Source organism: Passer domesticus, chromosome 1, assembly GCF_036417665.1.
Source record: "Passer domesticus isolate bPasDom1 chromosome 1, bPasDom1.hap1, whole genome shotgun sequence".
Lineage (NCBI taxonomy): Eukaryota > Metazoa > Chordata > Aves > Passeriformes > Passeridae > Passer > Passer domesticus.
This window is the reverse complement of record NC_087474.1, coordinates 114,192,783-114,214,703: the sequence shown is the minus strand read 5'-3', so window position 1 is coordinate 114,214,703 and position 21,921 is coordinate 114,192,783. Positions and strand designations below refer to the sequence as shown.

The window sequence follows — 21,921 nt, the reverse complement described above, 5'->3', positions numbered from 1 at the left end:
GTTTGCTTATTTCTGAGGAGGCAGTTGACTGGAAGAGGTAAGTTTTAAAACTTGTATTGGGGAAAAGAAGGTGATTTAAGCTGCTTGGCTCCAAATACAGCAGAAAGCAGCAAATGGAAGATGAGGGAGCAGAGAGAAATGCCAGGGCACACCATGAGTCCACTTTGTGAGCACAACAGCCAACTTCCTCCCCTGCATGCCACCACTTTGGCACATTTCAGGAAGGGCAAGAGCATAATAGATGGCTATGCTGATGATGGACACTGCCCATGTCAGCCATCTGTGGGTGAAAACAATGTACAACAAGCCTCCTGTCTTTGACATCAAGCAGAAAGATAAACTCTAATATCAGAAGGGACAGGCAGAATATTAATCACTCCTTTAAAGATTTGTCTTGAGCAGGGTATGATTAATGCTAATATGCAGGTACCTTAAATAATGCACAAGGTTCAGATAGCCCTGCTGGTTACCAGTTAATCGCATGAAGGCAATAACAGGCTTTATTTGAGAGGCCTGTATTAAATTAAAATTATTTGTTTTACCTGGATAACTTATATTGGTGACATCTTATTGGGCAAAAGGTTGAACCCAGGCAGTGTGAGGTGAGAACAGGCTTCACAAGATGGTGGCATTCCCCTCACTCTGGATGTTTCACAAACAGCTGGGTACCTAATAGGGTCTCACAAAGGAAGGATTTTATGGGGTGTCTCTCCACCTGCATAACACTTATTGCAACCTGAGCCTCTGCATTAGTTGCACAGAAATAAAACAGCTGCTCACACATGCAAAACTCAGACACAGCTACTTGTCTTGCTGGATCAAGATACAATTTCTTGCATCTCCAAAATGGAACTAAATGGAACTAAAAATCACAAGTTCTCATGTGATTTCCAGTACTTCCCATCTCGAGGCAGGCTACAAATCCTGCTTGAACATTTCATGGTGCTACACCTTGCAAGCCAGCTCTGGTCAGATCCAGCAATGCCCTCCTTCCTTAAAATGGAAAATATTTTATGTAAGATATATATGCACATGCTAACTTCAAGCAAAAAAAAACCCAAAAAACAAAACAAAACAAAACAAAACAAAACCAAACTGGAGCTTGGTTCGAGTCTGGGCTTTTAGATTAACTCTGCTTACTGGCTTATTTTTGAGCTGTACTCATGTTCCTTCTCTTAACATGCTTATCCTTTCCTTTTCTTGCCCAACATTTCCAGACCTGCTAAATCTGCACCTTTTTTGTAACAGGTTTCTCTGGAAAGAATGAGCCCCTCCTCCTGTCTCCCCCTTATCCCTGTGTAAGTAACGTCCATCACTGTATCAGCACCTGGCTGAGCAGCACTAGGGAAGGGTCAAGGTATTGCTTCCTACCCTTGACAGGTGTTATAACAACGCTGAACCACCTCAACTTATAAAACTTTCCATTCTACAAACCGCTGCACAGACTTTTCTTCTTGCTATTCCATCCTCCCTGGAGACTTCCTGGCTCTGCTTGTGCCAAGGCAAAAAGCCACTCACACTTCTGCAAGTACAAAAGCCAAAGACAGACTTTCCCCATCTTGCACAGTGTCTAGAGGAGCCAGTGAACGTGACCCCAGCCTCAGGGGTCCTCTGTGATGGAGGCATTGGCGTTGTCCCCCTGGGATAGGCTCTGTCTGAGGCATGGTGCTGGGAATCTCCCCACCAAGTAGGACTGTACTTGGGCTGAAATAGAAGACCCAGAGCAGAAAAATAACCACACAGAGGCACAGGAGTTCTTCTCCCACACCAACCAGTTAGCTCTTCTCTGTGGAGGGGTTAACCCCCACATGCACTTACAGAACTTACTTACACAAGCAACATCATTGCTAGAACTAGGAAATCAGGACTGAATTTGAAGTATTGGGATGCCAGTTTGGTTGTGGATGAAGTAACAAATGCCAGTGCTAAGTAGAAGCAGTAATGCACACATACAGAGCACAAGCACCTCAGAGGGTGATCTTCAGAGAGATGCCTGATACTCTCCTTCTCACTGCATTCCTCACTGTCCTTTGCTGCCTCTTACAAGCATCCAGATTAAACTAGTTTAAAACACTCCTTGCTATTAAATCTCTGTGGCCATCAACTAATTAGGACAATTAGCTGAAATGAAACATCGAGATTTCAAGCAAATGGAATGAATTCTCTCCCTTGGGATCCAGGAGCTTAGATGTTGTTCAAAAGTTCTTGTTTCCCACATGGCACATTTTCTGTTAGCTTGTAGCTCAGAGACACAATGCAGCAGGTCATTTGTCCAAGAAAAAGAGGAGCTCCTTGGAGAGGCTGCATTTTGGGACTCTCAACCTCATGTGCATTCTTTCCTTTAGCAGTGGTTTTATCTTCATGCAAATCAAGCAATTATTGCTGACTGAACCAGTAGCCCAGCACAAGGATTATGCTTGGTCCACTCCTCAGGAAATGCAAAAAAATTTGCTTATCAACCTAACAGTGTGCAGAGAAATCATAAGAGTAGGCTCCTGGGGAGGTGAGAAACTGTACTATTTCTAAAATATTTAATATTATAATGTATTATTCTACATCTTCCCTTTCACATTGTTTGGGTCATTTTTTGGGTGTTTTACTCCACACCAAGCAGCACTGTGTTTAAGGAGTAATTTTGTACATCCTCTTGCATTCAGTTGATGTGGAAAAGAGCTTATAAGAGCTTTTCCATGTGGAAAAGCTGCAGACTTGTGGCCTCAGAAGCAACCAAATAGTTAAATATTGACTGGACCTTCTCAGAGGTAGAGTGACAATATTTCTGACATTCCAATGCTGACAAGCTGGTGGAAAGGACCCCAGCACAGCACCAAGAATTAGTTTTTTCTACTCTCCACTTACATTCCTGCTGACTGAAAGGTAGAATAAGAGACATTACAGCAGCCTCTGTCCACCAGAGACATCCTTCAAGCAGAGGAATCCTTGCAAAGACTGTCTTTAAAAAAAAAAAAAAACAGCAACAACAAAAACAAAACAAAACAAAAAATAAACCCACTAAAAACAAAACAAATTAATTCCTTAATTGTGATTAGTGGTTTAACTTAGTTTGGCTATAATTAATAAGGCAATTTCAGGCATCCATCCCACAGAGATATGCACAGCTTCTTTGACAGTGGCACCAGAACTCCTGTACTGGCAGAACATGTACTGGCAAAAGTGCTTTCAGCAAAATCCAGAGAGAGAAACTGCAAAAACAAGAGCAATAAAATAAAACCCTAGGCAGAGGATAAAGAAAAGGCTAAAGTCAGCATTTTATCTGATAGTCTGTCTTCAGGAAATGCCTGTGAAAACAGTTTTGGAAAGTAATAGCTGATCTGGCTTCAGATACTCCCTGAAATAAGAAAGGTGCAAAATCCTGGTGCCATTTTTTTTAGTGATTTTTTTTATTGTTTTTGGATTTTTTTTAAAGAAAACAAAATAGCTCTCACCAGAAGAAAAGTATTCTGCCACCCCAGGAAAGGCAGAGTGCCTTATTATGGGTAAAGTATTAGAAGATACAAAGTTGAGAGGCAAATGAGTCACATAATTCTAAGTGCAAAAGGAAATAAGTCTGCATGAAAAATGAGTGAATGGAAAGGGATAGACAAACACAAAGAAGGCCACTATGGTGTTGGAGTGTTTACCTAGTGAGGCTCTTTCTGAATCTCTGAGTGTCATCATCACATTTTTCCTCATTCTCAGAATTTTTATGTGCTTTGTTTGTTTGTTTGTTTTAATTGACAGACCTGTGAATACCTGAACCTTGATCTGTTCTGCTGCATACCTTCTCTTCTTCATTCACTTGAGGGCATGCATTCTGCAGGAGAGGGAAACAGCTGGAGAGCTGGCAGGTGTCATACTGCCACTAAAGACAAGAAATGTGTCTGCAAAGGTTTTCAACTGTTATGACATCCTGCCTCACCACTCTAATTAAGCAAGGCATTGTAACTGTTACTCCCAAAAGTGGGCTTCCCTTCATCCCTCACATTCACACTTACTCAAAACATATATGACTCTTGGAATGGCAGTGGATTTGATCTCATTCTGTCAATAGCTTTTTATGGGGACAGAAGTGCAATGGAGCCACACATCTGCAATGCAAATGACATCCTAAACGTGTCTCCAGAAATCAAATGCACTGCACATGGGAGCCCTGACAGAGGGCCTGAGACCTGGGAGCAACAGAAATAACACCAACCTCACTGTCAGCACCCAAGGCCCTGGGGCAGCACTACCCAGTTTTAGGGTCACACACAAGCAGGCATCTTCTCCTTCAATTTATGGTTTATTCTCCATTGGTTTAAAGACAGGAGAAAGCTCCTGAGGAAGAGACATGGAGAGGTGCCCTTGTGCCTGGAGCTGGTGGAGTGGTGTGCAGGGGGGATGGCTGGAAGATGCTGCACCTCCTGGCCTACTTGGCTGAAATGGCAGCTCAAAACTCCAGGCTTCCCTCAGTTGTGGTTTGTGGCTTATGGTTTCTTGGGAGGAGGGACTCCTGAGGGGGAATAAGGGAGCTGATGCTATAAAACAGGCTGTAAATCACATGTCAACTTTTATGGCCAACGTTCGTACTTGTAGAAGCATCTTCCAGATTGCTCAGGCTGTTGGGCTGTAGGATGGCTCTTACTGAGCTGGGCAATATTGGGATTGTGGAAGCAGATCAGACTCCCTGCAGACAATACTGGGGTTGGGACCCCAGCAGGTGGACTGGGATGGGTGTTTGGGGGCTGTAGAAGCACGTTCATTTTACTCGGCTGTAGCCAGTCCAGAGCCCCTGAAAGTGTCTGGTATATTAAATGCTTGTAGGCTCAGGTACTGGATGCAGCACACCTGGAAAGTGTACTGTAGAAACCAAGTGGCTGCCTGCCATCTAAGCCAGGCACTCCAGCATCCATGTCTTCCTCACATCTGGTGCCAGAGTCAATCAACCAAAGCAGATGCTGATCTGATATAGCTGTTACTGGCATGGAAATGGGAAAGGAACCATCCCAAATAACAGCAAAGTTAATATCTCTTTAGAAACTGCCTAAGTAAATAGATAAACACAATAACATAATCCAACCAAAAATTAAAAATTATTTCCCTGAACAGCAGCAAGTGGAAGATAAGAACCAGCTTTTATCAAGTCCAGAGGCCTTCTGGACAGAAGGAAAAACAAGTGGAAGATCAAATGGATTGTGGGTCAAGTAAAGCACCAGGCAAAGAGGTTTGAGCCAAACCACAGGACACATTTGTCAAACTCTTAAAAAAATAGAAATGAAGGATCAAAGCAGAAGCACTTTGCAAATATTAACATTTGTCACCTACTTTTACTTTTGATGTGCTTCATTTTGAAGACATTTCTCCCTTTTCTCTCTCTTTTTTTTTAACAGGATAATCTAATCTTTCAGTACACATACTTGCCTTCTTCAAAAGAAACACAGGGGCAAAATTACTGAAACATGGAAGACTTTAATAAGAACAGAATAAAAGAACCAACATATGGAAAACAAATATTAAAAGTATATTAAGCAGCAGTCCAGGGAAATGTTGTTAACACTGTAGTCAAATATTCTAACATAAAGGTTTTGGTAGTTTTCCCAACAAAATACAAATGAAACAATAACTCCTTGTATTGCTTCACATTTGAGTGGAGGAAGAGCATTCCTGTAGCACTTGAGTCAGCAACAAAGTAAAGAAAATCACATTAGCACCAAATGGATCACACTCATTACTGATCTGTAGGTATTGTTTTGGAGATGCTACCCCATTGATTACCAGGATCAAAATATCATTTAAAAAAAAATAAGGCAAGGGAAAAAAAATGGTTGAAGACTCTATGGAGAATTTTCAGCTGTGTGTTTGTCCCTGCTACACCAGCGAGAGGAGTCCTTACTCAGTGGTGCACTGATGCTCCTGTGAGACTGGGTTACAGCTTTGTTTTCTTCTGCCCTTCAGTCAGAAGGTTTCCATGTCCCCACTGACATCCTGAGCCATGGGACTGCAGAGGGAAATGGCCTTGGAGGACCTCGGGCCTATGTCGAGAGCAACCTGCTGCACACTGAGCCGCGGCGACCTTCTGCGTGCTGCGGCCAAGGCGCTGCTTTGCGCGGCGCAAGATACACAACAACAACAATACCTCAGGCTGAATTTAGGAAATTCGGTGATTGTCAAGTGTGCTAAATCATCTTTAAAGCAAACACTCTTAAAAGCGCAGAGATAATGTTCATTCCCCCGGGACGAGGCGGTAGCAGGGAATAGCGAGGCTGTGGGCAGGGTTTCAAAGCAGCCCCGTCACACTGGGCGAGATAGTGCCGCCCGCTCCCGACGGGATTTCTGAGACTGCTGGCACCAGGGTGACAGGCCAGCAATCGTTAACAGGGGAAGTCTGTCTGGTGCCTGCTCTTTGTTCCAGCCCCACTTTCATATTTGAGAACCCTTAGTGTATACTTTCTATTCACAGCAACATTTCAGCCTGTCGCAAGTGTGGCCCCTGTGATTATAGTTAGGCAAATACAGCAAGAACCCACACATGCTTGAGCCCTTCAAAGTATCTTTTTTTCCCCCCGCTCAGTTTCCACTTGTTAATATTTGACCGAGTCTGTAGTTTGAACAAGTACTTCCCAAATATATTTCAGCTTTCAAAAAGAAAAAAAGAAAAGCCACCGAACGTTTACGGTGTTCAGAGCATTTATGGCTGAAACTCGTTCTGCAGGTTCAGCCATCTGTCCTGCCCATCCTTGCACAACTGTTCTCTTGTAAAATGCAGTTAGCCTTCTTACTGGGGAATGCTCAACACCCCTGGCACCACATTCAGTTCCTCGATATCCCACCAGGATGACTTCTTGGAAATACTAAAAGCAAGGAAGATGCTAGGAAGATGTGGCTCACGATGCTTACAGCTGCAGGGGAGAAGAAGGAATTGAAATGTAGATAGCAATCTCTTAAGGGATCCACCTGAAGGAAGGACATACCCAAAGCGAGGGATTGTGATCACCTCCCTAGAAAGATGATGATGGGATACATACTTCTGACTACATGAAAGGGAATTGCAGTACCAGGAGGAACAGCAGAGATGGGCCAATGTAAATGTTACTCAGATTAACAAGTACGGTAATTGCCATTCCTAACTGCTATCCACGTAAAAGAGCTAGTCAAGGGGACATATTCCTGTTATTCACCATTAGGAGAAATTTCACAGAAGCTGGAAAACACAGAGTTCCAGCATCTCCAACCACTGCCCGTCCAAGCACTTTACACAGGCTTAGCACAGGTGACTCATGGGATTTTACACAAAGGCTTCTTCATTCTGCTTCTGGCAGCATAAAGCATTTCAAAGAGGATATCTATAGTACTGTTTTTATAGAGGCTATAACAATTGTTCTTATGTGAATCTGTTCAACTGTTTAAAATCTCCTTAATCCTATGAGTGGACAAATGTGAAATCAGAGAATTTTACAGACCCAGCTTCTTTTTTTTCAGTCATGCACATATACCAGTGCTGGATTTCATATTTCTGTATATAAGCCCTGTACATTGATTTTTTTTTTCACCGAGATAAGAAAACAAGGCTGCTGTGATATTATTAACAAGGCAGCCCATTTTCCCTGTGAAGAAAGTTCCTCTTAAAAATAAGCTTTATGATAGATGTAAATAATTGTGTGTTCTTAGAAATTATGGGTATTCCTTAGCATGCCAATATAGCCCTATTATAATGACCTTCAACAAGCCTGAAAGGCTTTTCCATGAGCAAAGAAGGAATATGTGGGGTTCATCTCAATGTCTGTGTAATTACACAGACTTACAGGAACTGCAAAAATGGTGTGGGAACTGCAATGTATGCCAGCAACTCCACTTTCATGTTTGCCTTGCTTGTAACTGGAACAAAGTTACTTTAGGTGAAGCTCGGTCCCACCACAGCAATCAAAAACTTCGGATCTCACAGGGTCACGAGGGGAAAAGATGTTGGGAAGGCTGAAAATGGGAGAGAAAGCTTTTCTAACAGGTTAACTTCCAAAAAATGAATAGCTAAGGTTAATAACATTTATTAGCAGTGCTAGTTAAGTGTTTGAATCAAGCAAATTTTTACCAAATTTGTCCCACTTTACCATAGGAAACCTCAGAACTACAGAACTCTTCAAAGCCAAGAAGAAAAGCCATGGCTCTCTGTCCTCCCTAATGGCTGTTACAGTGCTGTTGAAGGCACACAATCTTACAGTGCCCCTGAAGACATCCTGGGTGAAGGCACAGCTTAGTTGAGCTGAGTTTTGTGTGGCCACTTAAATAAGTATAAAATTTGCCATTATTTTCTTCCCCTTCTTCTCACAGGCCATGGATGCTTCCTGTCCATTTCACAGGCTGCAGATGTTAATGCCACATCTCCATTTTCTCTCCTGTGCTATCCCTTTTTACAGGTGCCCCTTTACTTTCATACATGCTTCTTCCACTCTACCTTCTTATCTTCTACTTTTCCACTGGGCAGACACAGTTGGAGCTGTTTTATCATTTTCTCCCTGGAAGACATCCCTCTTTCTGCAGCACATGGAAACATCACAGCTTTCCCTTCACTAATAACATCTCACCAGCTCAAGCAGGCTAGCAGAGGCAACCTGCAATCTCTTGTCTATAAGGCCTATGGGTGCTGCCAAACGACCTCTCTTTGTAGCATTTCTTCCTCCTGGAAATGCAACCATGGAACAGTTAACATTTTCAAAGTGTAAATCAGGCTCCTATCTTGGATGCAACTGGTACAGTTGGAGCATGGTCGGTTTAAATCAGCTCATAAAATGAAAACTACATAATGAATGAGCACAGAAAATTGACTTGGCAAAACTCCACTGCAATGATTTGTTTTCCAAAGTGCAGCTGATTTACAGATTTGAGGTCTTCATTGGTGCTCTCTAGGTTTAAAGCAAGATATTTCAACAAAAATTATAGCTGAAGAGCTGTTCTGCTAATCCAGGAAATGTTCTGGGGGTGACAGTAAACGCTCGAGGTATGTGCGAGAGGGCTATGTCCCAGCTGGTACTGTTACATCTCTGCATTAAGCAGCCAAGCCAGCAGAGTTCCTGGATTTATTTGCTTTCCAGGCCCCTGCCCTGCCCATGGCCCCAGAGGCATCCCGCTACTCCAGCAGGCCAGGCATGGCTTTAGCCAGATTCCTGTAAATTCCCACCATGTTTCCACCCCATAGCTGGAACGGGCACATGGAGACATTGCTGGCTCGGTGTAGCTCTCACCCACCCAGCCCCAAAACCACCCCTTTTCGTGGGGGCTGGGTGATTCCTTGGAGGGCAGAGGAAAGCCTTAAGGATCTAAGCCATGAGTAAGAGCCCTTGGAGGAAACAAATGCTAAACAAGGCACTTCCTTGGGCCTGCCAGAGTTTCTCTCAATAAAGGGAGAACAAGATCTCCACGTGCCAGCTCCTGGGTGTGCTTTCCAACCCCAGCATTTAACTTTCATCTCATTCCTGAGCAAGGAACCAAAAGTTCTTGGAGAGACTGACCTACTACATGCTTTGTCAGTTGTAATGTAAATCGTATTCCTTAATAAACTGGAAAGTGACTCTGTTGTGATGACAGAGGAACTGGTAGCTGACACCAAGTGGAATGTCTGGCTGCACACCAGCCATATGTGGAAGATGCCCACAGGCATTTAGGAGCTCTCCAGGATGGATTTTTTTTTCTTTCTTTCTCCAGCATGAAATTAGATGATGGAAATTTGAAACTACTTAAGACATAACAAGGTGTCCATCAGAGATAATGTGAGCAGTACAACCCTACAAATGTCAGTGTCCTGAGTATAAGGATCTTTACCCACTGTGTCAATTTGAAAACCAAAACAAGAACACAAGGGAAACTCAGCAGGATGGACTGTGCCCTCCCTTCAACTCCTATACTGCAATTAAGTCATCTGGCTTAAGAATGTGATGAAGGAGGATGATTTGTCTTTTAGAGGATGTGATATTAACTTGGAAAGCCATGGGGATGTTTACTAACAGCTTCCTCACAAATAAAAATAGGCTAAAGAGTTTATTAAACATTCAAACTTTTAAAGATTCAAACTTTTTAAAACTTATTAAACATTCAAACTTTTGAGACAGACTCAAATTCTTGTTCCATGTATGATGTGAAGAATGGAAAGACAGAAGCCCTTCTGCTGTGGGACAGAAAGATGGTTTTGTTTCTAGCATACCTGAACTCCAGAGCTTAGGAAAAACCAGATATTTCATATCACTCATTTACCTGGGTCTAAGGAAAGAGAAACTTGAAAGTTCTGCCCAAATATTCTCGTGACCAGAAATACTGACAGTTATCCAACCCTCCTCAGGAAGCTGGGAAAGGCTTGAAGAAGAAGAAGAGCTTTCACAGGACAGAAATTGGAGGAGACAAACTCAAATTATCCAGACATGACTTGGCTGCAAGAGGGGGTTGGTCAGAAATGTAAATTCAGAGTTAAAGGTGTAAGATTTTCAAAGGGGCATCACAGTGCCTTGCCCAGCAGCACCTGGACCTTTGTGACACGTTTTGGTGGTGTAATGCCAGCAGGATGTCCCCACTGAATGGACAGCAGGTAGGAACTGGGAAACATGGCCCTTGCTAGTTCAGCTGGGCAAACAGGGCTGGACCTGCACCTTCCCTGACACAGAGCACCTGCCCAGCAAGGCATTCAGAGGCTTTTTTTTTTTTCTACAGGTTTTTTTTTGGCAGGAGAAAAATAAAATCCTTCAATTTTTCAGGACTTTTTTCTTCCTCCATTTTTTAGCCCTGACTTCTCTCAGCTACAAGTTATTCCTGTTTATGCCATATCCATGCTTTTCTTTTCCTCACAAATTGAAGTGGAAAAATTTTGGAGGAATAACAGAAAATTCTCCAAGAGTTCTCTTTTTCTGGAGATTAATTCTGAATTTTTTTCTTCCTTTATTTTCATTTACAGATTTTCAAGCTGACCATTTTCTCTATCAAGTCTTGGAAAGACTTGATAGCTCCTAAGGGTATGTGAAACCAAACTCATCACCCTGATTCTTAAAAATCCTCAAAAGGTCAACATTCAGCAATGCAAAGCGTGAGACTATTACTTCTTGCATTTGCACATCATTGTTATCTACTCGAAACTGTAGCTGAAGGAAAGATGGGGAAAAGCACAGGGATGAATTCATGTGGCTACCAGTGAAAATTTGCAATTGCCTTAATGTGGATAATATTTTTTTTTTTTGTCAATGCTTGCAGGGCAGTGTAAGGGGACAGCTTGGCTCTGTATGTGTATTCACATAGAGTAGCAAGTTGGTGACATGAACAGAAGTTTGGGGAGGGGGGGGAGTTTGGGGGTTTCTTTCTTCACTTTTTTTTCTTTTTTTTTTTTTTTTTTTTCCAATAGACCTGGGCAAAGTTTTGTGTAATTTTCCAGTGACCTTGATTATGCAATTGGGTATGGCTGCTGCCCTAGACGACATCAAAGATGCCACTCTCATCAGGTGGCAGGCAGCCCTAGCCAGGTGAGGGACACTGCGAAGGCACCGGGCAGTGCCAGGGGCAGATGGCTCTCCAGCCTGCCTCGTTTAATGAACTCCTCCTGGGGAAGTTACAGAGCTGCCAGTCATAAAACGCACAGAGCCATCATCAGTTAGATGATGATTTACTGCAAATTAACTGCGTTATTTATTTCCCCTTTCAAACAAGGACAGGAAGGTCCCAATCCAGAAACAGCACGTGCTTAACTCCAGCCAGGAGCTCAAACCCCACTGAAGTGAAAGGGTTAAATTCAGCCCCCTTTGAAGTCAGCAAGGGCAACCCTTCATCTCAACAGGGCCAGCTCTTCCTCCCAGCGCTGAGCGCTTTGATGAATCCGCGCAGTAACACCCAAACGAGGTGCAAAGCAACATCCTCGCTTCCAGGGTCCCTCCCTGATGCCGACACAAGGCTTTGGAGCCAGGATGGAGCCGGGGCTGGGACACTGCCCTTCCACCCTTTCTCCTATAAAAGTCAGGAATATCAGGTGAGAAACACCTGGCTCCTCTCTGCAAGCCTGGCTCTGGGCAGGCAGTAAAGAGAAATGACCCTACAGAGGCAGCGGGGGGAGGCAAGCAGAAGTAATGCTGCCCCAAATTTTCTATGCTATAGGAGACCCTGGTCATGCTTGATAAACCTCCTCGCCAACCTCACAGGTACAGAGGAAACCAATAACAGGCTCAAACTGCAAAAATATGGCTAACATTACCCAGAAACCCTCCCATCACTGCCAGATTATCTTTCAATGTTACCATAATTTTACCCTTCCCCCAAAGACAGATGAAAGCCACCTACACCCAGTGTTTCAGGTGGTTGGATGTTAGTTGTTTTTGTGGTAGGACCTGGAAAACTAAGCTGTGAGAGGTTTGTACCTGGTTCTCCTTAAATACTCCTCTCTCTTTGGTCCCTTTACCACAATTTCTGTTCCCTGAAAGCCTGGGAGACAGATTTTAGCAAGCAGGTAATCTGTCTCCCAAGTGCTCTCGACACAAGTGAGACAAAGAATGAAAATTGCCCATTCATCCTTGGTGTTCAGACTCTTTTTTGCATCAAGAATTTTCTGACCAAAGCAAGTTCTTTCCAAAGCATCTATTTTTCTTCCCCCCCCCCCCCCCCAAAAGGCAGAAAATTGAGTGAAAAATAAGAACGAAGAAAAAAGAAAAGATAAGGTCTGGTCAATCAAGCCCCAGGTCTCTTGTCTCCAGTTTGTGATTATGTTTTATGATCTCAGACACAACAGATTGTGAGCCTGCAATGTTTGGAAATAGTAGATGATTAAACCTTCTGGCCAGGTGTAAATGCAACCTTTGTCTTCTGATGACTGTGTGAGAATTACCTTCCTTCTCAAAGTCCCTGACTGGCCCTGCTCTCTTACTGATACCAAAACTCCTTCTTGGAGCTACAGCCACAATGTGCTTCCACTTTGTTTCTCATCTATCCACAGGCACCATCACAACCCATACCATTTCAACTGTCCTGAGACAGAGGGAAAAAAGTGCTGAGCAAGCTACTAAAAATTTGAAAAAGTGTGACCTGTGAGTTTTTCTACTTCTTCACCCAGGGGGATTTTGTACCAGGTAAATAATAAAAAACGTGTAATGATTGACTAGGCTTTTAAACCTGAGCTGAAGGTAAGTTTGCCTTGCTGTTCCAGTTAAATATTCTCACTAGCCCCCTTCTTTTTCTCCAGTTGCTCATGCCATGAAGTTCCATTCAGTCCCTGATGCATTCTTTATTCTTTAGAAATTTGGGCAATAGTCAAATCTGACCTTTAGAGCCATAAACAAATTAAATTGTTTCACAACCAAATAATATGAAACAATGTTGAATAGCTAGGCTTCCGCCGAGTTTCCTCTTAAAGAGAAAGAAGCCCTGAAACCCTGCAGACTTGGGGGATAGAGGGAGAGAGATGGAGGACAGGGGATGCTGATACCCCCACAGCAATGGGATGGCAGAGCACTGGGGTTTGGCTGGGGACTGATGGGTATTAGCACTTTGGAAAACGTTGTGAGAGGCATTTATTAATTATTCCCTCTTCTGGGAACAGAGCACTCCCCAAGAGCTGTACCCCGCTGCACAGACACAGTGCCAGCAGCACCTCGTGCTCTGGCTGCGCTTCAAGGTGAAACCCAAAAGTGGCCAAAGCGGCCTTGGTGCCACTGGGTCGGAAACCATTCCTGCTCTCCACTGTTTGCCTGAACTTTGGCTGCAGGCAGCCCAGCCTTCCTGCACACACAGCTCCCGCTGCCACACACGGTCCTGCTGACACGGGCGAGGGGCAGGGCTGTGTCACCTGCTGTCAGCTCTGTGGGGACATCCTCGGGAGCACGGCCGCTCCCTTCCCCTCGGATTGCGTGCAGGAAGCTGACAGCTGCCGAGGTGGCAAGAAGTGAGTCCTCTTTGGAGAGATGTTGTAGGGTTCAGCACCTTTGTGGAGCATTGCTGGAATGCAAAGCATCTGGAGCAGATGTGGAAACGTGATAAGGCTCCTTGCTGTCCTTAAAAACACTATGAAGTGGCCGGGTAGGGATTCCCCTGGCAAAGGGAGATTCCCCACCTGGCACCAAGCAGATCTCAGTTGCCAGTGAGGCTCTGGGACCACCACAGGCAGCCCACCCTCAGGCCCCTGGGGAGATCTCTGCTGTGGGTGGCACCCTGTCACCTGCTGCCCCTGCCTCCTCTGCAAGGGGACACCCCAGCTGGAGACAGGCCACGCTTTCCTCCCTCGACTCTGCATCCAGTTATAGTTTATGCAAAGAGGCACAGACAGAGAAAGAAACCGAGCAATGAGAGGTGCTCTGGGCCAGCATGAACAGCACTGTGCTGCAGCTATATTGGGCAGGTGGCACCCACAGGCCCCTTGCTCTGACACCACAGCTGGCAGAGGCATCCCTGTGCCCCTGGGCACCCATCCGTGGGGCACCACTCAGCACCTACACCAGCACCAGGACTCTCACACTCAGCATGAAGGGATCCCAAACCACAATGAATTCTTTCCCTACATGATGTCTGCACACACGATACAAGCAACAATGTGTTTATTGGAGATGTACAAATGACACTCATAGCTGCTGCTTTTCCCTGAGGCTGGACACCTAAGCTGCCATTACTGTCACTGATATGACAAGCATTTATTCCCTACAGGTATGTGCCATTTACAAAGTAGAGGCGGCAGACATGAAGCACATTTAGATGCCTTAATTAACTTGAAGAATTATGAAGCCATGCCTGTAACTGAACTATAGTTTTGCCTTCTGTAAACCGTTTGACATAAGAATGATGAGTATAAGAATTAGATGTAGGAATACATCTAAATATTTATGCTACGTTCATTACACCAGTCTCTGAGCACATGTTTATGTTGTAACCTCCACTTTTACATCCGTAAATTTCGCTTTGCTGTGTAACCCCGGGTTAGGCACTGCTCAGAGCCATGGTTCCCTTCTACAGGCAGTGACTTGGCTCTGGGATGATTCAGGGTAAAGCTCTTTCTCTGGGCAATGCATCTCCATGCTCTTGGTGCAAGACTTGCTGAGGCTTCAAAACCAGGAGCAAGGATTGACCAGACTCCTGACCTAAACCAGGCTGGCAACCCCTACCTTGTGCAGCCCCAAGAGACTGAACCTCCTCACGCTTTATTTCAAAGGCCCCTGACTTTGACAGGGCAAGGAAATGCTGTGGCTGGGATCCAGTAGCTGCTGTCATCAAAATGCTGACAGAAACAGAGGTTAAGAGTACTAAATATTTCACTGTTAACAAAGCCAATTTAACATGTTGTTTTGAAGACTGGGGACTCTGCCAGCAATGATGCTGAAATACACACAAAGCCCTGAAACTAACTTTGAGTAAGGTTTTAAAAGTCTTCCAATTAGATGAAATAAATGTGCATTTTGATCAAATGTTTTGCTCTATCTTTAATGCTTGTTGTAATTTAAAATATTAACCAGTAAAATGAAGAAAATTAATTTTTGGGGAACAAAGTCATGCTTGATTTTGAAAATTCCAAAACAGAGTCTCTTGTGTCTTGGCATTTTGTTCCTAAAACACATTTGCTAATAAATTGTTATCCAGAATAATCCATCTAATTCTACAATTATTATAGTAAAAAGCAAAGTCAGCAGTTATACACTCTCTCCCACACAGGAATTTACCCCAATTTTTGTCCATGGAATAGAATTGCAAGTGCTGCAGGCAGAATTTTTGACTAAAGGGACATTCAGAGTTTTTGTATTAGCGAGCTACATGGTTGGACAGAGTATTTCTAATTTTTTCTACTAGACACCATGACATTTGGCCCTTGCTACATTCCAGAAGATGTCTTGAAGTCAGCATCTTCAGGGAGGTGGTCCCAGCAGAGGCTTTCTCCCAGCATCCTCAATTCTACATTCCCTTCTACCACTCCAGGCAACAGACACAGTGTCATCACAGTCTCAGTGACTGAGAGCTCCCTCCAAGAAGCTCAGTCATTTAGCATTGTCACTTTGTTTCTACAAAGCTGGTCTGTCATTTCCGTGACTGCCCTTCTTTCCCCTCCACATACACGATTTCCCCAGTCAGTGCCCTAAGCCTGGCTCTGGACAGTAGCACCTCCCTTGCCATCCTCCTTGAAAAATGAGTTTTGCTTTGCAAGGGACAATTCTGTTTTGCCAGCAGAGTGAAGAGCAGGAACAGCATGCTACTCTCTGCAGCCACATCCCCAGGGGAGTGGGTGGGAGGTGTTGGCCACTGCTGGGAGCAGAGCCTGGGAGAGCCAGTTTAGGTGGGACAGGGATTTGCCCCCTTGACACGTGCTGGCAAGTGGCTGCTGGGGAGCCCAGGCTCCTTGCTCAGGGCCATTTGCATTGCAGGGATACCTCTCACCTCCATCTCTGTATCTCACAGCAGTTTTGATTGCTGGGATTCAGCCCCAGACTGTTTCATCCTATTCCTGCTTCATCCACCTGCTATTATCTCCTGCCGTTCTTGAGAAATTACTGCCAAATTATGCTGCTCTCTTTTTTTCCCCTCCCCATCATTAATTTCTTTTCTAGGGTGGAGAGCTTCCCAGATCACCCTCCACCCACTTACACACATGCATGCACACACACACACTTTATAGAAAGTGTTTACTTATGCGGGGGCAATAGTTTAAAAGGTAAATGAAATAGAGGACGCAGCCTGGATTGGCTTAGCAACACAAACAGTGCCAGCAGGTAAAGGGCCCAGGCCTGTTCTTTCCCACCTCAGAATTGTTTTAAAATGACACCCCTTCATAATTAATTGTACAGCACCTGATTAGTCACTATTGACAGACCTAGAGCCAATTGACTTTTTTTCTTCTTTTTTATTTTTTTTTTTCATCTGGCTGGGTAGAAAATATGAAGTGCCTGTAGCCACACACACAATATAGCTTCTGGTGATTACATCAGGCAGCTGAGCAATTAGAGCTGGTAGGATCAGCTCAGGAGCTGGAGGCTACAGCAGCAGGATCACAGCCCAAACTTACCCTTTAATATGAAAATGAAGAAGGGAAGCAACAAATCCAATAAACCCTAGAAGTCAAACAAAGCCAACTGGGAGCTCATTTTTGATAAGCTGAAGGAAGAAATGGGGCTGATAAAGCTGGGTGCTTCTGCTGCTCTGGTCTCGCTCCTGCACGAGGAGGATTAAACTAGTCAGGAGGAAGCACCTAAGTAAGAAGGCAGCCCCAGTGGCAGAAAATGTGTGTGTGGTTAATCAGCCCTGGAGCTGGGTCAGAAGGGTGGGTTTGTACCCCTTTCCCCTTCCAGGCATCTGTGAGCACTTTGCAAAGCAAATGAGTTTGCTGTGGGGCAGGGCAAGGACACATCGTGCCAGGGGAAGGTACAGGCAGCCTTCGCTCACCTTGATCTAAAACAGCATTATCTTGCTGGAAACTCTGAAAGAACAAAGTCAGTCTCCACCAGCAGGAATGCAGCTGAGGTGCTCCATCTCCAGATCTCCAGCAGCCCGATTCCAGACACGCTGCTTCCGTGCACCCCAGTCAGCCTGGGATCAGCTCAGCCCAGCCATTGTACAACCCAGTAAAGCCGAATCCTGCCCCTGTGCAAACACTTCACTCTCAAAGAAGAGGATCTGTACAAGACCTCAGCCAACTTCAGAGTACTTCTGAGTGAGGTATTAAGCCAATATCAGTGCCTACACAGGCCTTTGCTCCAGTGTGAGTTAATCAGTTTAAACCCATACCTTTGGGTAAATACTTGTGTGCAGGCAGACAATGGCTTGGGATTTGACCAAAGCTTGGTGAATACAATGTGAATGAATGTGTGCTCTGAATAAATAAATAATTAAAGACACACCTAATTAAGTCTCCTCTGTGGTCATTCTTGAAGATGAGGCACTGTATGCAGGAAACCTCTAGGTCAGCTCTAAAGCAGATTACATGAATTTATCAAAGGATCTCCTGTTCTGGAAGATGATGAGTTCATCAGGAATATTTTGCTCTGAAAAAAATCTCCTGCACAGAAATGCCTCAACATAGCCTGTATTCAAACTTAGACACAGGTGATTTTACATCCCAGATGTAGTGACTTCCAGACTTAGACCCCAAAGCACAGGAGACTGCAGAGCAAAATTCCACAGCTGGCTGACAAGGACCACTTGACTGCAGGAGGAGTTCAAGCCACCTTGAGTCCAAGGTGACAACCCCTGCTAAAGATGCCTAGACCTGGACTGGGTTAGTAGCATAGTCCTGATGTACTCAGAGCTACTTTCTCTGTTTAAAACAGTATAAAATGCAGCATAATGTTAGTAGAAAATGCTGCAATTTAATTATAATCAGGTCACAGCTGTTTAGAGTTCCAGTTTAGGGTCCAGTTCTCTTTGGAAGAATGTAAATACCGCACCAGTTGATGTCCTGAGACTCCATAGATGAACCCTAGGATCAGGGTATCACAAAATTGCAAATTCAAGTAGTTTGGAAAAGATCTCTGAGATCGAGTCTAACCTTTGACTAAACACCATTTTGTCAACTAGACCATGGTACTAAGTGCCACATCCAGCCATTTCTTGAACACTGCTAGGTATGGTGAGTCCACCACCTCCCTGGGCAGCCTGTTTCAACGCTTAGCAACCCTTTCTGTGAGAAAAATCATCCTCATGTGCAACTTGAACCTCCCTAGGTGCAGCTTGAGGCTGTGTCCTCCTATCCTGCCACTTACGGCCTGGGAGATGGGATTGACCCTCAGCTGGCTACAGTCTCCTTTCAGTTGGTTATAGAGAGTGATAAGGTCATCCATAAGCCTCTTTTCTCAAGGCCAAACAACCTCAGCCTCTTCAGCTGTTTCTCATGGGACTGACCCTCTAGACCCTTCCCCAGCTCTGTTGCCCTTCTCTGGACATGCTCCAGCTCCTCAGTGTCCTTCCTGAATTGGACACAGCACTTGAGGTGTGGCCTCACCAGTGCTGAGCACAAGGGGACAATCACTGCCCTGGTCCTGCTGGCCACACTATTGATGATCCAGGCCAGGATGCCATTGGCCTTCTTGGCCACCTGGGCACAGCTGGCTCGTGTTCAGCTGGCTGACAACAAGCATCCCCCAGGTTCTTTTGCACTGGGCCACTTTCAGCTGCTGTTGTTGAAAAGTTGCACACACTGTTGAGGGAGAGATGAGAAGGGCTGACACTGGGGCAGAGGGTGAACACGATCTCTGTTTCAGGCAGTGTTTGATGCCACCTGAAAGGTGAGTCCAGTTACAAATGTCTCAGGCAATGCTAAGAGGGGAAGATCTGAATGCCACTTCCAGAGGAGGAAGCAAGCAAGAGATCAGGTCTCCCAGGAGTGATGCCTGCTCTTCCAGATCACACTGAGCGCATATGGAGCTAGGGCATTAGTAAGGCACCAAGGATGGGAATGCTGGGCCCAGTGACCCAGGACACTGGCATGGGATAGTGCAAACTCTAGTTCCATTGCTCACCTCTACATCATGAGACACCAGATCCCAAGGTACTACAGCAACATCAACGATCCTGACAAGGGGAGGAGCAAGGGACCATGGAGCCCTCCTTCCCTGGGACACCAGCAGCTGACATCCATCATGGACAACATTGTAATTAATGCTGGTCATTCTTTTTTAGTGGAGGACAAGTGTCTGGGGGTGGGAGGGTAGTGCATTCAGGCTGAGAGCTTCAGGCCACATGCTGAGGAAATGCTGTCAAACATGAATGGCCTGAGCATGGGGATACTGTTCAAAATTTTGTGGAAGTCCCACCTTGATCATGAGGGAAGACCTACCAGTAAGTTTGTACTTCCTAATGTCATTTATCCCTGACATTGTCATGCTTGACCTGGCTGTATTTTTCTATCTCTTGGCTGGCTTTTCCTCCATGGGTTTGAAGCTATACATATGTAAGAGGAATGTGTCTGTACCCATATCAGCAGATATAGATTAGCCATAGGGCTAGCTAAAGGATATTCTTTGTGCAACAGCTCATAGTCTTGAATTATTTTTATTTCTCATTAGTAATGGTTAGGAACGGTAATTTCTATTCTGAAGATTATTTTACCATTACAAATTTTTTTTCCATTTTGTCACCAAAGTATTAACATGAATTACTACCTAATTTTAAATTACAAAATTGATATTCAGGAGGGCTTTGCTGGGATAATTCCAGGAAACTTCACTTCGCCAAAGATCATGATTAATTAGTTGAATCATTTAGAGTAAAATGTTGAAATAATAGATTTTAATTTCATCGTCTACATGAAATGCAGAAGATTTAATGACTTGTTTCAATATACTTGGTCACATCAGAACTGGAATTCTTTTTGTATAAAATGGTTAGAAATTTCAAAAGGAATATCTGTTCCACTCAAGCTTTAATACATCCTGCAGTTATACCAAGCATCACTCTTGCTAGTTTGCATATTTTTTATTCTCTTTGTACTTTGCCAGTGGGCATTAGCTAAGAGGCAGGGCCCAGAGGAAGATAATTTAAAAGAGTCAGTAATCCATGAATAAACTATTTCTTGTAGGAGAAACCATAAATTTTGCCACAGTTGTCCAACTCAGGATGCACAACAGTACTCCCACAGCACATTGTTATTCCAGAGGACCATTAATTCCTGCCAACTTTTGCTTGTTTGTCCGTAGATATTTGACTGTTTGTTCAAACCATGGAATGATAGTCTGAAGATACCTACACACAGGGAGCATTTGCTCTTTACTATTTGCAGTGTCATCTTCTATTGTCTTCATGCAGTTGAGTAAAGCTAAAAGGACTGTGCCATGGTACTGGGGCAACATGCCACAAATTGTCTCTGATAAGAGTTTTATCAGATAAGCAGCATGTTGATCTAAGAATGTGTCACAAAGAGAAAATTTGCTAGATAGCTCATTTCCAAGGAAAACTCAATCTGTTTGAGACTTTCCTTCCAGCAGCAGTCAAGACCCAGCATTTAAAGAAAAAAAGATTGTAAAAATAAACCCATAATGCACCTGTAGAATTGTGCATTCTTGTTACAGGAGAGACCTCTGCCTCTGCCCTTATGGCTTTTGTGGGATAAGAAGGTTGTAGTGGGGTTTCACCAAGTCTCAGGGAAGACAGCACTAGTGGACTGTGGCTCTTGTTCTGGGGTCAACACTTCCAAAACCACCAAAACAGTGGAGAATGCACAGGAAAATACAGATCAGAGGCAGCATCTCTCAGTCAGTGTCCAGCTTTTTAAAAGAAGGCTGAGTTGGCTTGTTGGTGGTACAAATCCATTCAGAAGGAAACTGTGTCACATAGCAAGCCCCACTCACTTTTGGTAGGGAAAGAAGTGGAATTTGAAGGCAGATAAAAAAACCAAAAACAACTGATGTGAGAACTTACAACTACATTCTTTGCAGGGAAGCATGAGCAGAATGCCAGAAAACTGCTGGGCTCACGAGGGGGACAAACTTCAGGGATGAACTGTGCAGCCAGTGTTATGTGGCAGACCCACAGAGCTGTGCTCTGGTACCTTCAAACCTTCACAAATAACACCAGAAGGACTAAAACCACTAACACTTGTGTTTAGCTGCTGATGTCAGTAGCCACTAGCCACCTGTTACACAATTTTTCCTGATTTTTGTCTTTCACAATAATTTCTATTCCTGTAGGAAAATGTTTGGAACGTTGAAAGCATCTTTATCCACTTACTTCAGTACACATATAATTTTTCCCAGAGCAGACCACCCCCATCCACTTGCTAATGCCTTAACTTTCCCAGATTGTTGCACTCCCAGATGCTAAACACTAATCACCAAGCAGGGAGGCATGTGCAACCACCAGGAATAGATCTTTCACATCCCATGTTAGGTCATGACAAATGACTTGCCGTTAATGAATTTCATCGGGACTAGCAGGGTGGGGATGCAGGTGTGGTTTTCAGAAATCCCAGTGGCAGCTGTTCGAGGTGCAGCAGCCACAGAGGCATCAGCAGGAGTGTGTGCAATG

General features: G+C 44.2%; 1 long non-coding RNA gene across 1 annotated transcript; it reads left to right on the top strand.

The window, feature by feature from the left end:
* Nucleotides 1-10,909: 10,909 nt before the first annotated feature.
* Nucleotides 10,910-13,388, top strand: LOC135289229 (uncharacterized). Its single transcript, XR_010352012.1, has 3 exons — nt 10,910-10,970; nt 11,871-11,971; nt 12,929-13,388. It is a non-coding gene; the product is annotated as an uncharacterized LOC135289229 (long non-coding RNA).
* Nucleotides 13,389-21,921: the final 8,533 nt, after the last annotated feature.